We start from the raw sequence: 14,060 nt of genomic DNA on the forward strand, positions 1-14,060 counted from the left end.
CTTTAGGTCTAGGTGTAGACACCTAAAAATCCTTTAGAAAATAAAGTATTTTTATTTTCTGAAAAATTCCTGATGACATCATCATTTATTAATTAATTAATTATTTAATTAATTAATTAATTAATTTTTATGCCATTAAATCCTTTTATCTTAATTAAAAATATTTAATTAAGGAATCCCTCCCAAAAATGTTTAAATCTTATTTAAACATTATTTCCTTATTTATTAATTATTTAATTAATAAATTGACCAAAAATCCTAAAATAAATAAAAAATTTATTTTTTTTCCAAAAGTTGGCCAATTTCCTTATGACCAATAACCTCTTCCAAAATCTTCTAATCCTTCTTTAATTTTGATTAAAGGCTAATCCCATCATTTCCTACCCCTAATCCCAACTCAAAATATTTAATTAAGATTAAATATTAATCCTCATGTTTATTAAAAAAGTGTTAATAAATATATCTCAACCCAAACCCTTGAAATAAATAAAACTTTATTTATTTCCTAAAAATCTAATTTATCCTCATCCTAAGAAGTTCTAGACTCTTCTAGAAAGTCTTCATCCTCATCCTAGGAAATTCTAGACTATTCTAGAAAGTCTTTATCCTCATCCAAAATCTAGACTCTTCTAGAAGATGTCTTTAAACCTAATCCTAATCCCCTCCTAACCTTGTCACATTCCCTAAACATGGGTTAAAACTTACTAACCCAAGCCAAAGTTAACAAATATCTCCTCCTTCACCCACCCTCATTAAATGCCATCCACTTGCCTATCCCTAAGCTAATCCTAAACCATCCTAATCCATCCTCTAATCATTTGCACAAGCCTAAGCAAGCTTAAAACCTTCCTAATCAAGTCCAAGTCGAAATTTCTCTCATCACCATCAAAATATCTCAACCATAAAACTTTATGAAGTCCACTAGGTCATAAATGACTCTTACAAGCCCTTTTATTGCTCTTACAAGTCATTATGAGGGTCTTTATGAAGATTTTATCTCTTGAGCCTCCTTTGTTGACTCATCCTTGCCCTTTCCTCCATCCTCTCACCATGTGACATGTGTCACTCCTTGATTGGCTATAAGGAAGCACAATCCATGTGCTCTCCTCTCATGCAATCTAAGCCCTCCATAAGCTTTTTCCCATCCTTGCATCTTAGCCCTCAAGCCCTCAAGCCTCTTGCCTATAAATTGGATTCTTCCCCTTTGCAAAATAACACAATCCATGAAGTAAAGTTATAATGCTATTTTGAGAGCCAAATCCATTCTAAAGCCATCTATCCACACCAAAAATCCACAATCATCCATTGAAGCCTTTGGAAGCATATTGAGCATACATCCTATCCATTTAGATAAAGCTACTCAACAAGAGAGCTTCTTATTGAGAGAGTCCATTAATGGCTCATATTCTCAATTGAGAGCTCATCTTAGTCTATCTTGAATTTTATGAATATTGTTTAGTTTGTAGAAGCTTTATTTAAATTTGGTTTCTATTAGCATACTAACATTGCTCATATACACTAGGAACCAATTCCCATGTTTTATTCTTTACAATCTGTTCTATTTCTTCATTCATTGCTTGAATATAATGACCATTTTTACATGCCTCATCTACACTCTAAGGTTCAACTTGAGAAATTTGACATAATAACTCATTTACTTTTTTTCTTGTCATCACTCCTTTGTCTTTGCTTCCAATAATTTTCTCTATAAGGTAATTCTTTGCCAAATTATTGTTAGGTGTAGGAGCTGCTATCTAACCTCTAATCTCTTCTCTAGGTATTTCAAGTTCTTTATTCTCATCTTTCCTCAACAAGTTGTACATTATACTAGAAGTCATTATTAGTCTCAAAGAAAACTTTAATATTCTCATGGTTAGTCTTCAGATCAACAATAGTCACCAAAGCTATCCCTTCTATTAATTCCTCTTTCTTAACCATTTCAAGGTCATTATCTTTATCACCACTATCATTCAAGAATCTTTCCATACTTGCTTAAATTATTCATCATCGTCAAACCACAAATTATTTTTATTTATTTTTCACTCTCTTAGGACATATAGTTGAAAAATAACCAAACTCTTTACATGTTTATTGGTGTAAATACGTATTCACTATTTACACTTACTTAAGTTTACCTAGGTTAATGCATTATTTTATTATTTGTATTTGTGAGACACTTAGGAGTTTGCACATCTTTTTGAGTTGTCATGTAGACAACATAGGATTACACAACTCTATTTTAGCACATGGTGTCTACAACACTAATTTGCATGTCACACCCTTGTAGGCTTATCCTCTCATCACCACACTTAATTTTGTGCTTAATGGAGGATAACCAATGGTGGACATGTGCCTAGTTGTACGACACATCATGGTGTTGATTACGAGGCATTCTAGATGTATCTCAAAGGCCTTTATATATAGGCACTCCTAGTGCACCCTTAACATGGCATATTGAATATATTGTCATTCTGATCATACTCTCTCTCTTGGTCTTTAGTTGTGCTTGTGTTTGAGTTCTTAAGTCCTGGGTGAATTTTTCCCTTAGGAAAATTATTACATGGTATCAAACCTTGGAGGTTTTCTCATCACATAGTCATTTCAAGACCATGCTTGTTTCAACACCTTAGCCTGAATTCAGAGTACTGCAAAAATTGGGAGTGTCTAGAGCCAAATCTGACCTTGCCATTGCATCCAGAATGCTGAACCAATAAAAATTGACTATAAACTCAACTACCTTGGCCCAAATTTGACCATGAGGCAAATTTTTTTTGCAAGTCAGAACCCAAAGGCCCCGATTTTCAATTTAGGTATAGTCATTTGCAGATCTTATTAATTCATTTTCAGATCTGTATTTTTTTATTTCTCTACTATTTATTTTCCATTAGTATATTTGTGAAAATTCGAAGAATTTTTTTTAGCAGAACTGGGCAGTGACACCCTAGCTCTACCATTTGGAGGGTTTATTGTATTTTATTGCAGGGCTTCAACACACATTCAACGATCATAGTAGGAAGCACATATATTTTTCAGCACTAAAGCTCACTAGGCTGGCCACATACTTATCAATGACCAAAGCTGACCTAGCCCTCAACTAAACCAACAAATGAATTGGCGGTCAAGCTTCATTTTAAAGTTTTCGGCCAACCAACTCACCACCTAGTCCCCTCTACCGGCGACATCCTCCCAATAGTCCAACAAGCTGTTTGGTTAAAGTGTTGTGGCATTTTCCATTTATATAGTCCACAGACTATTCCCACCTTCAATGTGGGATATTTCCCATTGAACTCTATTTCAACACTTATCATTTTAATCCGGCAGTGATTTCATGTTTCTTGGCATCAGTTGGATTCAAGAACCTGCGATCGATATTTTGGTGAGGCAGTGACATTTTTTGACTTCTCTTGGTGTTGAATAAACACCTTTTAGTGACTATACAAATGTCCCAGTGGCAGTTGTTTTTCTGACCCTGCACAATGACTTTCTAACAACGAGCTTCTTTTTCGGCCCACCCATTTTTTGATCTCGATAATTTCAAAAGTTTGGAACCCAAAAAAATATTCTTGCACACTATTCCATCCACTGGTTCCATGCTTACCATTTCTAGTAGACTATTAATTTCAAAAGTGCAAAATTTACCCAAGAATTAAGAACTTAAACACCAGCACATAGTAGACTAGAAGAGAGAGAGTGTGATCAGAATGATGATATATTCAATATGCCATGTTAAGAGTACACTAGGAGTGCCAGTATATAAAAGCCTCTAAGATACATCTAGAATACCTTGTAATCAACACCATGATGTGTCATACAACTAGACACATGTCCACCAGATATGGGTTATCCTCCATTAAGCACAAAAGTAAGTGCGGTGATGAGAGGATAAGCCTACAAGGGTGTGACACACAAATCAGTGTTGTGGACACCATGTGCTAAAATAGAGTTGCATTCTCTCGTAAAGTGGAGAAAGAGGGAAAACCTCATGGGAAAAACCCTCCCCCAAAAAGAGAGATAAATAGGGATGCATCGATGGATGGAATAATCAAGACCCCCCCCCCCCCCCCCCCCCCATTACAACATACATCTAGTATATGCATAAGAGAATGAGAGAAGGAAGAGAGATAGAATAGGCTCCCCCCCCCAGAAAAAGAAGAATTTTGACAAGTGAAAGCCGCTTTGATGAAGAAGCTAGTCCAAGAATGTAGAATGGTGTTCCTCCCCTTAGGAAGAAACAATAGCAAAGGTACACTCTTGAAGATGTATGGTGGCCCTAAAAGCTACTCAAGTATCCCTATGTTGATGTTAAAGTTCACCACTTCCAACTATGCTGAAAAGAATAAATGAAGATCTGTTAAGGATGTCTGTTGAACCTATTATACTAAACATTCTATCTCCTCAACTAACAAAGAGACCTCCACTATTTGTTATTCATAAGGATCCACAATCACACCAACCTTTTATGATTGATCATGTAGAGAATAGACATGAGGGTCAAAGTGAGCCCTCACAACAACTATAGAAGGATCGTCATTATCAATGAGAAGATGTAAGTCCTCAAGTCTATCTCCCAAGTCAACTAAAGCTAGAGATGGAAGATGAGATGCAACATGTTGTGTTTGACCTTTCACTATGGCAATGTAATCATGTGGATTAGACTGATGTGACCTCTCACTAAAACCATCAATAGAACCCCATGTGTCGAAACCTATTGAAGCACAATCATTGGTGTCACTATCAATTTCCATTGTGTATGATGTGCGGAGAGGAGTAGAGGATAAGCTGGGTGAACTTTCCTCAAAATGAACATCCTTCTCCACAAATATCTCATGAGTCTCTAGATCCATAAGTCTGTAAGCCTTTTCTTTTTCTTCATATCTAATGAAGGTACAAGGCCTAGGTGTTGGTGCCTTGCCACTCCTAGAAGATAGGTTAACCCATGCTGGACAACCAAAGACTCTAAGGTGACTCACAACCAGTTTTCTACCGCACCATGCCTGAAAAGGAGTCTTCCCATCTAAGGCATTATGAGGAGACCTATTAAGTATGTGAGTAGCACTACCAATGGCTTCATCTTCTAATGTAGGATCAAGAGACTTAGCTTTTATCATGCAACTTGCCATAGTCTTGAGAGTCCTAATCCTCATAGTTGCAACATCTATCTTATGCGGATTGAATGCTGGCAGGTTCTTAAGATCAATCCCCTCAATTTTGCAAAAGTTCTTAAGTCTTTTGTCTACATATATATTCTCATTGTCCACCCTTAGTACCTTGATTTCTTTCCTTGACTTGTGTTCAACATGAGTCTTGAAGTCTTGAAGCTTATGAACCAATTCATTCTTATGATGAAGGAAGAAGATCCAAGTGAATCTTGAAAAGTCATCAACAAATGTGAGTATGTAGCGGCCTTGGCTAACTGAAGTCACAAAAAAGGGTCCTACTAACACCATGTAAGCTAGCTAAAGAATAGTTGGAGCTCTAGAAGACTTCCCTTTACCATACTTCTCCTTGAGATTCACATTCACTGAACAAGATGAACATTCTCCCTTAGAAAAGTTGATATTTGGTAGACCTTTGACCATATGCTTTGATCAAAGTTGCTAAAGAGAGAAAAAGTCAAGATGACCAAACCGCTCATGCCATAAGTTGATGTGTGAAGTAGACTGAGTCAACAAGGCTTGAGAAGGAGACTTAGGCACAAAGTGGGAGAAAGAATATAGCCTCTTGTCATCATTGACTTTCCCCACTGCAACCAATGAGTCATCTCTTAGACTTTGCACCATCACTAAATCTGGAAGTAACTCAACTTTGTGACCATCTCCAAGGTGAGTTATTTGGTAAACTGAGAGGAGATTGGAACTAAGGTTTGGAATATAGAGAACCTCTTTGAATTCCCCATTTTCCATTTCCACATGTCCTTTCCCTTCAACTTCCATTTTAGTATCATCTCCTATGAAGATGTGTGGTACCTTTGACTGCTTCAATGAAGAAAAATCTCCCTTTGAAGAACCCATATGGTAAGAGGCACTTGAGTCAAGTATCCATTCCAAAGAAGAACTTGTGTTTTCTATAAGTGCTTTCCCTTTACCCTTTGAAGAGGTTAGATTTGGCTCTAGACACTCCCAATTTTTGCAGTACTCTAGATTCGGACTAAGGTGCTGAAGCAAGCATGGTCTCAAAAAGGCTATGTGATGAGAAAACCTCCAAGCTCTAATACCATGTAAGAATTTTCTTAAGGGAAAAATTCACCCAGGAACTAAGAACTCAAACACAAGCACAACTGAAGACCAAGAGAGAGAGTATGATCAGAATGACGATATATTCAATATGCCATGTTAAGAGTACACTAGGAGTGCCTGTATATAAAGGCCTTTAAGATACATCTATAATGCCTCATAATCAGCACCATGATGTGTCATACAACCAAGAACATTTCCAAAAAATATGGGTTATCCTCCATTAAGCACAAGTAAGTGTGGTGATGAGAGGATAAGCCTACAAGGGTGTGACATGCAAATCAATGTTGTAGACACCATGTGCTAAAATAGAGTTGTATACTCATATGTTGTCTACATGACAACTCAAGAAGCTATCTCACAAGTGCAAACTCCTAAGTGTCTCACAAATAAAAATAATAAAATAATGCATTAACCTAAGTAAACTTAAGTAAGTGTAAATAGTGAATACGTATTTACACCAACAATGTCCAACAAGAAAAAACTTTCACACCTTATGATACTCTTATCATAAATAGAGAAATTATTTCTTTAATCTTCTCATCTTCTTCTAATTTGGATCTATCTTCATTTGTGCTTCTATACTTTTGTAAGCAATAAAAGGATTCCGGATCTGGAAACTCAATGCTCTTTTTTGTACAGAATTATGATATCTCACCAAGAAAATCCATCTTCTGAGTGTCAAAATTTATTCCATCAAATTTAGAAATTTCTTTTTCTAAAGTGACCCACCATAGATCTCCCAAAGTTGTTAAGCTTTCTCTTCAAGGACCTGATTCTCTTATACCAATTGTTAGAAAGTAAAGTCCACCAATATAACTAAGAGGGCTTTTTTTTTCCTTTTTGGGGGGGGGGGGGCAGGCCGAGGGGTGGGGTGGGGGGGTGGTGAATCAGTTATGTAACTATTATAAAAATTATCAACCTTATCAATCCTTAACCATATGAGCAATATAATTAGAAACCATAACAAGACACTCATACACAATAATACTAGATATGTTAACTATGAAAACCCTTGATCAGAGAGAAAACCTCGATGGGGATGGTACCCACAAAATGATGTACTAATATAAATATTCCTTGTTAGAGGATGGATTCTATTAGGATTCCATGAAATAAATGTAGTACATATTAGTCCTTGTTAGGAGACCTTGAATCCTTGTTAAGATATTCCAACCCTATTAGGAGTTGTGCCAACCTTATTGGGAGTTGTAGAAGGAAGATGGACCCACTATCCAAATAGCTTCATGAGCAAGACCACTAAACTCATTGTCCAATTGATCTTTCTATTACTCCTTGTAGAATAATAGAAATGAACTATACTTTTTCTTCCTCTTCCTTTGTCCTATCAACTGGATCACCAACTTTGCATCCAATAATCTCTTGGACCACTTACTCACATAGCCTATGACCGCCTTTGACTCATATGATTGATAACAATATGTCCCTATGGGTCTTAGGACACCTAGGGACACATGTCATGATGAAATGCATTGGAGGAGATCATAGCTTAGCCTATGACCCCATTCGACCCATATGATAGATTATGATATGTCCCTAAGAGTCATAAAACCCCAAGGGACACATGTCATGATGAACTAGGTGGAAGGGGTTCACAGGCTAGCCTACTACCCCCTTTGATAGTTAAGAATATTTTCAATATATTCTTAGGGGTCCTAGGACCCTTAATGACACATTTGGTGATGAAATGAGTTGAAGCAAGTCATAGGTTAGTCTATGACCCTCTTTGAACCATATGATTGATTATGATATGTCCCTAGGGATCCTAGGACTCCTAGGGACACATGTCATGATGAAATGGGTTAAAGGGGGTCATAGAATAGCCTACAACCCCATTTGACACATATGATCAATTACAATATATCCCTATGAGTCCTAGGAGTTCTAGGGACACATGTCATAATGCAATAAGTTGAAGGGGGTCATAGGTTAGCTTGCAACCCCATTCAACCCATATGATTGATTACAATATGTCGCTAGGAGTCCTAGCATCCCTAGGGACACATGTCATCATGAAATGGGTCAAAGGGGATCATAGGTTAGCCTATGACCCCCTTCAACCCATATGATAAAAAATGATATGTTCTTAGGGGTATTAAGACCCCTAGGGGAGCATGCCATGATGAAATGGGTCGAAGGGGGTCATAGGCATTTGACCCATATGATCGATTACGATATGTACATAAGGGACCTAAGACCCCTAGGGATACATGTCATGATGAAATGGGTTGAAGGGGGTTGTAGGTTAGCCCATGACTCCATTTCACCCATACAAATGGTTATGATATGTCCTTAGGGGTCCTAGGACCCATAAGGACACATGTCATGATGAAATGGATCAAACCTAGAACCTTGTTCAACCCATATGATCGATTAAGATATGTCCCTAGGGGTCCTGGGACACATGTCATGATGAAATGGGCCAAAGGGTGTCGTAGGTTATCCTATGAACCCCTTTGACCTATATGATTTATTACAATATGTTCCTAGGTGTCTTAGGACCCCTAGGGACACATGTCATGATGAAATGGGTCAAAGGGGTCATAGATTAGCCTACGACCCTAACCTATGACCCCCTTTGACCCATACAGTTGATTACAATATGCCCCTAGGGGTCCTAATACCCTAAGAGATACATGTCATGATGAAATGGGTTGAAAGGGGTTGTAGGTTAGATTATGACCCCCTTTGACCCATATGATCAATTATGATATGTCCCTAACGGTCCTAGGACCCCTAGGGACACACTAACCTAATACCCTATTCAACCCATATGATTGTTTTTGACATATCCCTAGGGGTCCTAGGACCCCTAAGATACATGTCACAATGAAATGGGTTGAAGAGGGTTGTACGTTAGCCTATGACCCCATTCAACCCATATGATCGATTATGATATGTTGCTAAGAGTCCTATGACCCCTAGGGACCATGTCTTGATGACATGGGTTGAGAGGGGTTGTAGTTTACCCTATGACCCCCTTAAACCCATATAATCAATTACAATATGTCCCTAGGAGTCCTAGAATCCCTACGGACACATATCAAAATGTAATGGGTTGAAGGGGGTCATAGGTTAGCCTACAAAACCCTTTGATGCATATGATCAATTACATTGTGTCTCTAGGGGTCCGAGGACCCCTAGAGACACATGTCATGTTGCAATGGGTCAAAGTTGGTCACAAGTTAGCTTACAACCCCATTCGACCCATATGATCAATTACAATATGTCCCTAGGGGTCCTAGGACTGCTAGGGACACATGTTATGATGAAATGGGTCAAAGGGGGTCATAGATTATCCTACAATCCCATTTGACCCATATGATCAAATACGATATATCGCTAGGGTCCTAGGACACCTACAAACACATGTCATGATGAAATGGATCGAAGGGGGTTGTAGGTTAGCCTACAATACCATTTGACCCATGTGATCAATTGCAATATATTGCTAGAGGTTCTAGGATCCCTAAGGAGACATGTTGTGATGAAATTGGTTGAAGAGGGTCATAGGTTAGCTTACAACCCTATTTGACCCATATGATCAATTACAATATGTCCCAAGGGGTCCTAGGACCCCTAGGAAGACAAGTCATGATGAAATGGGTTAAAAGGGGTTCTAGCTTAGCCTATGACCCCCTTCTACCCATATGATTGATCATGATACATCCCTAGGGTTCTTAGGACCCTTAGGGACACATGTCATGATGAAATGGGTCAAAGGAGGTCGTAGGTTAGCCTATGACCCCCTTAGACCCATATGATCAATTACAATATGTACCTAGGGGTCCTAATACACCAAGGGATACATGTCATGATGAAATGCGTCAAAGGGGGTCAAAGGTTAGCCTACAACCCACTTTAACCCATATTATTGGATATGATATGTCCGTAGGGGTCTTAAGACCCCTAGTGACACACTAACATATGACCCAATTCAACCCATATGACTTATTATGATATGTTCCTAGGGGTCATAGGACCCACAATGATACATATCATGATGAAATGTGTTGAAGGGGGTTTTAGGTTATCCTACAACCCTACTCGATCCTTTTGATCAATTATTATATGTTCTTAGGGGTCCCAAGACCCCTAGAGACACATGTCATGATGAAATGGGTTAAAGGGTGTTGTAGGTTAGGCTACGACCCCCTTTTACCCATATGATCTATTACAATATGTCCTTAGGGGTCATAGGACCCATAAGGACACATTTCATGATGAAATGGGTCAAAGGGGGTCTTAGGTTATCCTACAACCCCCTTTGACCCATATGATCGATTACAATATGTCCCTAGGGGTCCTAGGACCCTTAGGGACAAATGTCATGATAAAATGGGTTGAAGGGGGTCATAGGTTACCTTACGTCCCCTTTCAACCCATATGATCAAATACAATATGTCCCTTTGGGTCCAAGACCCCTAGGGACACATGTCGCGATGAAATGGGTTGAAAAGGGTCATACATTAGCCTACGACCACCTTCAAACCATATGATTGATTATGATATACATGTTGTGATGAAATGTGTCGAAGGGCTCATAGGTTAGCCTATAACCCCCTTTGACACATATGATTAATTATGATATCTTCCTAGGGGTCCTATGATCCCTAAGGACACATGTTTTGATGGGTTGAAGAAGGTCATAGGCTATGCTACAACCCCCTTCGACCCATATAATCAATTATGATATGTCCCTAGAGGTTCTAGGACCCCTAGGGATGTATTCATAATGAAATGGGTCAAAGAGGGTTGTAGGTTAGACTACAACCCTCTTTGACACTTAGGATTGATTACGATATGTCCCTAGGGGTCATAGGACCCCTAGGGACACATTTGGTCATGAAATGGGTTGAAGTAGTTTGTAGGTTAGCCTACGAACCCCTTTGATCCATATGATTGATTATGATATGTCACTAGTGTTTATAGCACCCCTAGGGACACATGTCACAATGAAATGGGTTGAAGGGGGTCATATGTTAGCCTATGACCCCATTCAACATATATGATTGATTGCGATATGTCCCTTTAGGTCTTAGGATGGCTAGGGACACATATCATGATGAAATGAGCTAAAGGGGGTCATAGGTTAGTGTACAACCCCCTTCAACCCATATGATTGATTAAGACATGACCCCATGCATGTGCGATGAAATGCATCGAAAGGGGTCATAGGTTAGCCTACAACCTGCTTCAACCCATATGATTAATTAGAATATGTCCCTAGGGATCCTAGGACCCCTAGGGACACATGTCATAATGAAACTTTTTGAAGAGGGTCGTAGGATAGCCTACAACCCTATTTGACCTATATTATCAATTACGATATGTCCTTAGGGGTCCTAGGACCTCTAGGGACACATATCATGATGAAATGGGTTAAAGGAGATTGTAGGTTAGCATCTTACCTCATTCAACTCATATGATTGATTATGATATGTCCCTAGGGCCCCTGGGGACATATATTGTGATGAAATGGGTCAAAAGGGGTCACAGGTTAACCTATGACCCCATTCAGTCCATATGATTGATTATGATATGTTCCTAGGGGTCGTAGGACTCCTAGTGACACATATCATGATGAATTGGGTTAAAGGGGGTCATAAGTTATCATAACCCCCTTCAACTCATATGATCGATTATGATATGTCACTAGGGGTTTGACAACCCCTAGGGACACATGTCATGATGAAATGGGTTGAAGGGGGTCATAGGTTAGCCTACAACCCCTTTTAGTCCATATGATATATTATGATATGTCCCTAGGGGTCTTAGGACCTTGAGGGACACATGTCATGATGAAATGGGTCAAAGGGGGTCATAGAATTTGACCCATATGATTGATTATGATATGTCCTTAGGGGTCCTAGGACCACAAGGGACATATGTCATGATGAAATGGGTCAAAGGGGGTCAATAGGGTCATGGGGATTATGTCCTTGAGGCATAATTTGCAATGCCTTTCCTCTAACCTTTTTAGGGATCTAAATTATCTTTTTCTTCTTCTTTCCTTTATCCCATAAAAAACTTTGTGGTTGATCATCCTCAACCTCTACAATTATAACATTCTCTTGCTAAGGAAAATGGGGTTCTACTCTATCTCTAAACTCTGCAAGCACTTGTGCCATTAATTCATCAAAATTGTCCAAGCACATATTGTACCTATCAAGATATGGTGCATCATGGTGAAAACCCTTGAATGACAGGTCTACTACCCTCATGGATTCTTCTATCTTCATTATCTTATGCCATTTCTGAGTCCTATTCCTATAGACCTCTATTTGCATGCAGTTCATGATGCAATGTTCTTCCCAAATTGGCTTGCTTCTAGGAAGAGTGTACTTCATCATTTGTTTAAGAGCATCCCTCATCAAATCATTTGGATCATAGGTTCTAGCTAAGGTAGTGGGAAGTATAAATTTAGACAAAAACTGATCTATCTCTTCTATAGAATCCTTACCTATCAGAAAATCACCTATCTTGGTATTTCTGGCTACAAAAGAGCCTTTCTTGACAACAGGGCCTAAATTGTCTTGAGTCATAATTAGTAATTTCCAGAAAAAATCTAACAGGCCTAATCTCTTAGGGATATGTCTAGGTAATACATGGGGAGGCTGAGGGCATCCAAAGACTCTTATAATTGAGAAATTCTCAAATAAAAACAAACTAGCCTAGTCATGGCTAAGTACCTAATCCCCATTTGGGCAAGCAGATGGTCTAATTAACATCCTTACTCCCCTATGTATTCTTTCATTTATATCCATTAACATATTCATGATTGGAAAGACAAAATAATTATAGAAATCAATAGTATTAGCATAGGGATAAAACCTTTGCTAGAAGCAAGTCCATATCTATATAGGTAGGGTTTCTCTATTCTCCTTAATGGCCTCGATAAACTCTAGATTGATATGCCCTATATTCTTAAAAAGGATAATGTGCATCAACAATGAATAATGGAAAAACCTGAAGTTTCCCATTTCTCCCTTTTGAGTTGCCTTAATTTATTCATGCATCCTTTCAATGATTTGTTCCACAAAATCATAATAGACATTATGATTTGGATCCTAGATATCCAATGCCATGATATATATATATATATATATATATATATATATATATATATATATATATATATATATATATATATATATATATATATATATATATATATATATATATATATATATATATATATATAGACTAGGGCATTCATAGTACCATCAACTCCCACCACCTTTTCAATCCTATGGATGGTATATATGAATATTTATAGAACTCCATTGGCATTAGTTCCCCAACCTTCTTAGGCAACTCACCTTTTCCCTTCTTTGACTTGGGAATGTGCATCCTCATGACAGTTCTAGTGTAGAAACTTTTGGAATTCTTGAAAGTCTCATTCATTTTTTCTTTCTCAATTTTCTTTGTGAGAGGTCCTCCTAGGTCAAAGGCTTTGACAAAAGTCTCCCTATCCAATCTGCAAAGGATACTCATATCCTTTTTGTAGAAGGCCTTGGTTGTTGGATTGTAAGATTTGATTAATGCCTTCATCAGATCAATATCAACTATCACCTCTAGCACTACCAACTTCACCATGTTTCTGATCCATGGGTTATAGATTGGTGATATCACATACCTATTTTGATAAAAATACTAAAATAACTCATTCCAGTTGGTCTTAGGTACAATGGCATCCTTGTAGAAGGAGTATATGTCTTTAAAGACATGGGCATTCAAAGTTTGAATATGAGAAGACCCTAGGAGAAAATACACCCACTCTTCTAAATATAAAGTTGCCAATTT

Source organism: Cupressus sempervirens, chromosome 1 (genome assembly GCF_028749045.1).
Source record: "Cupressus sempervirens isolate cs-2001-9-10 chromosome 1, ASM2874904v1, whole genome shotgun sequence".
In the NCBI taxonomy this organism is placed as follows: Eukaryota; Viridiplantae; Streptophyta; class Pinopsida; order Cupressales; family Cupressaceae; genus Cupressus; species Cupressus sempervirens.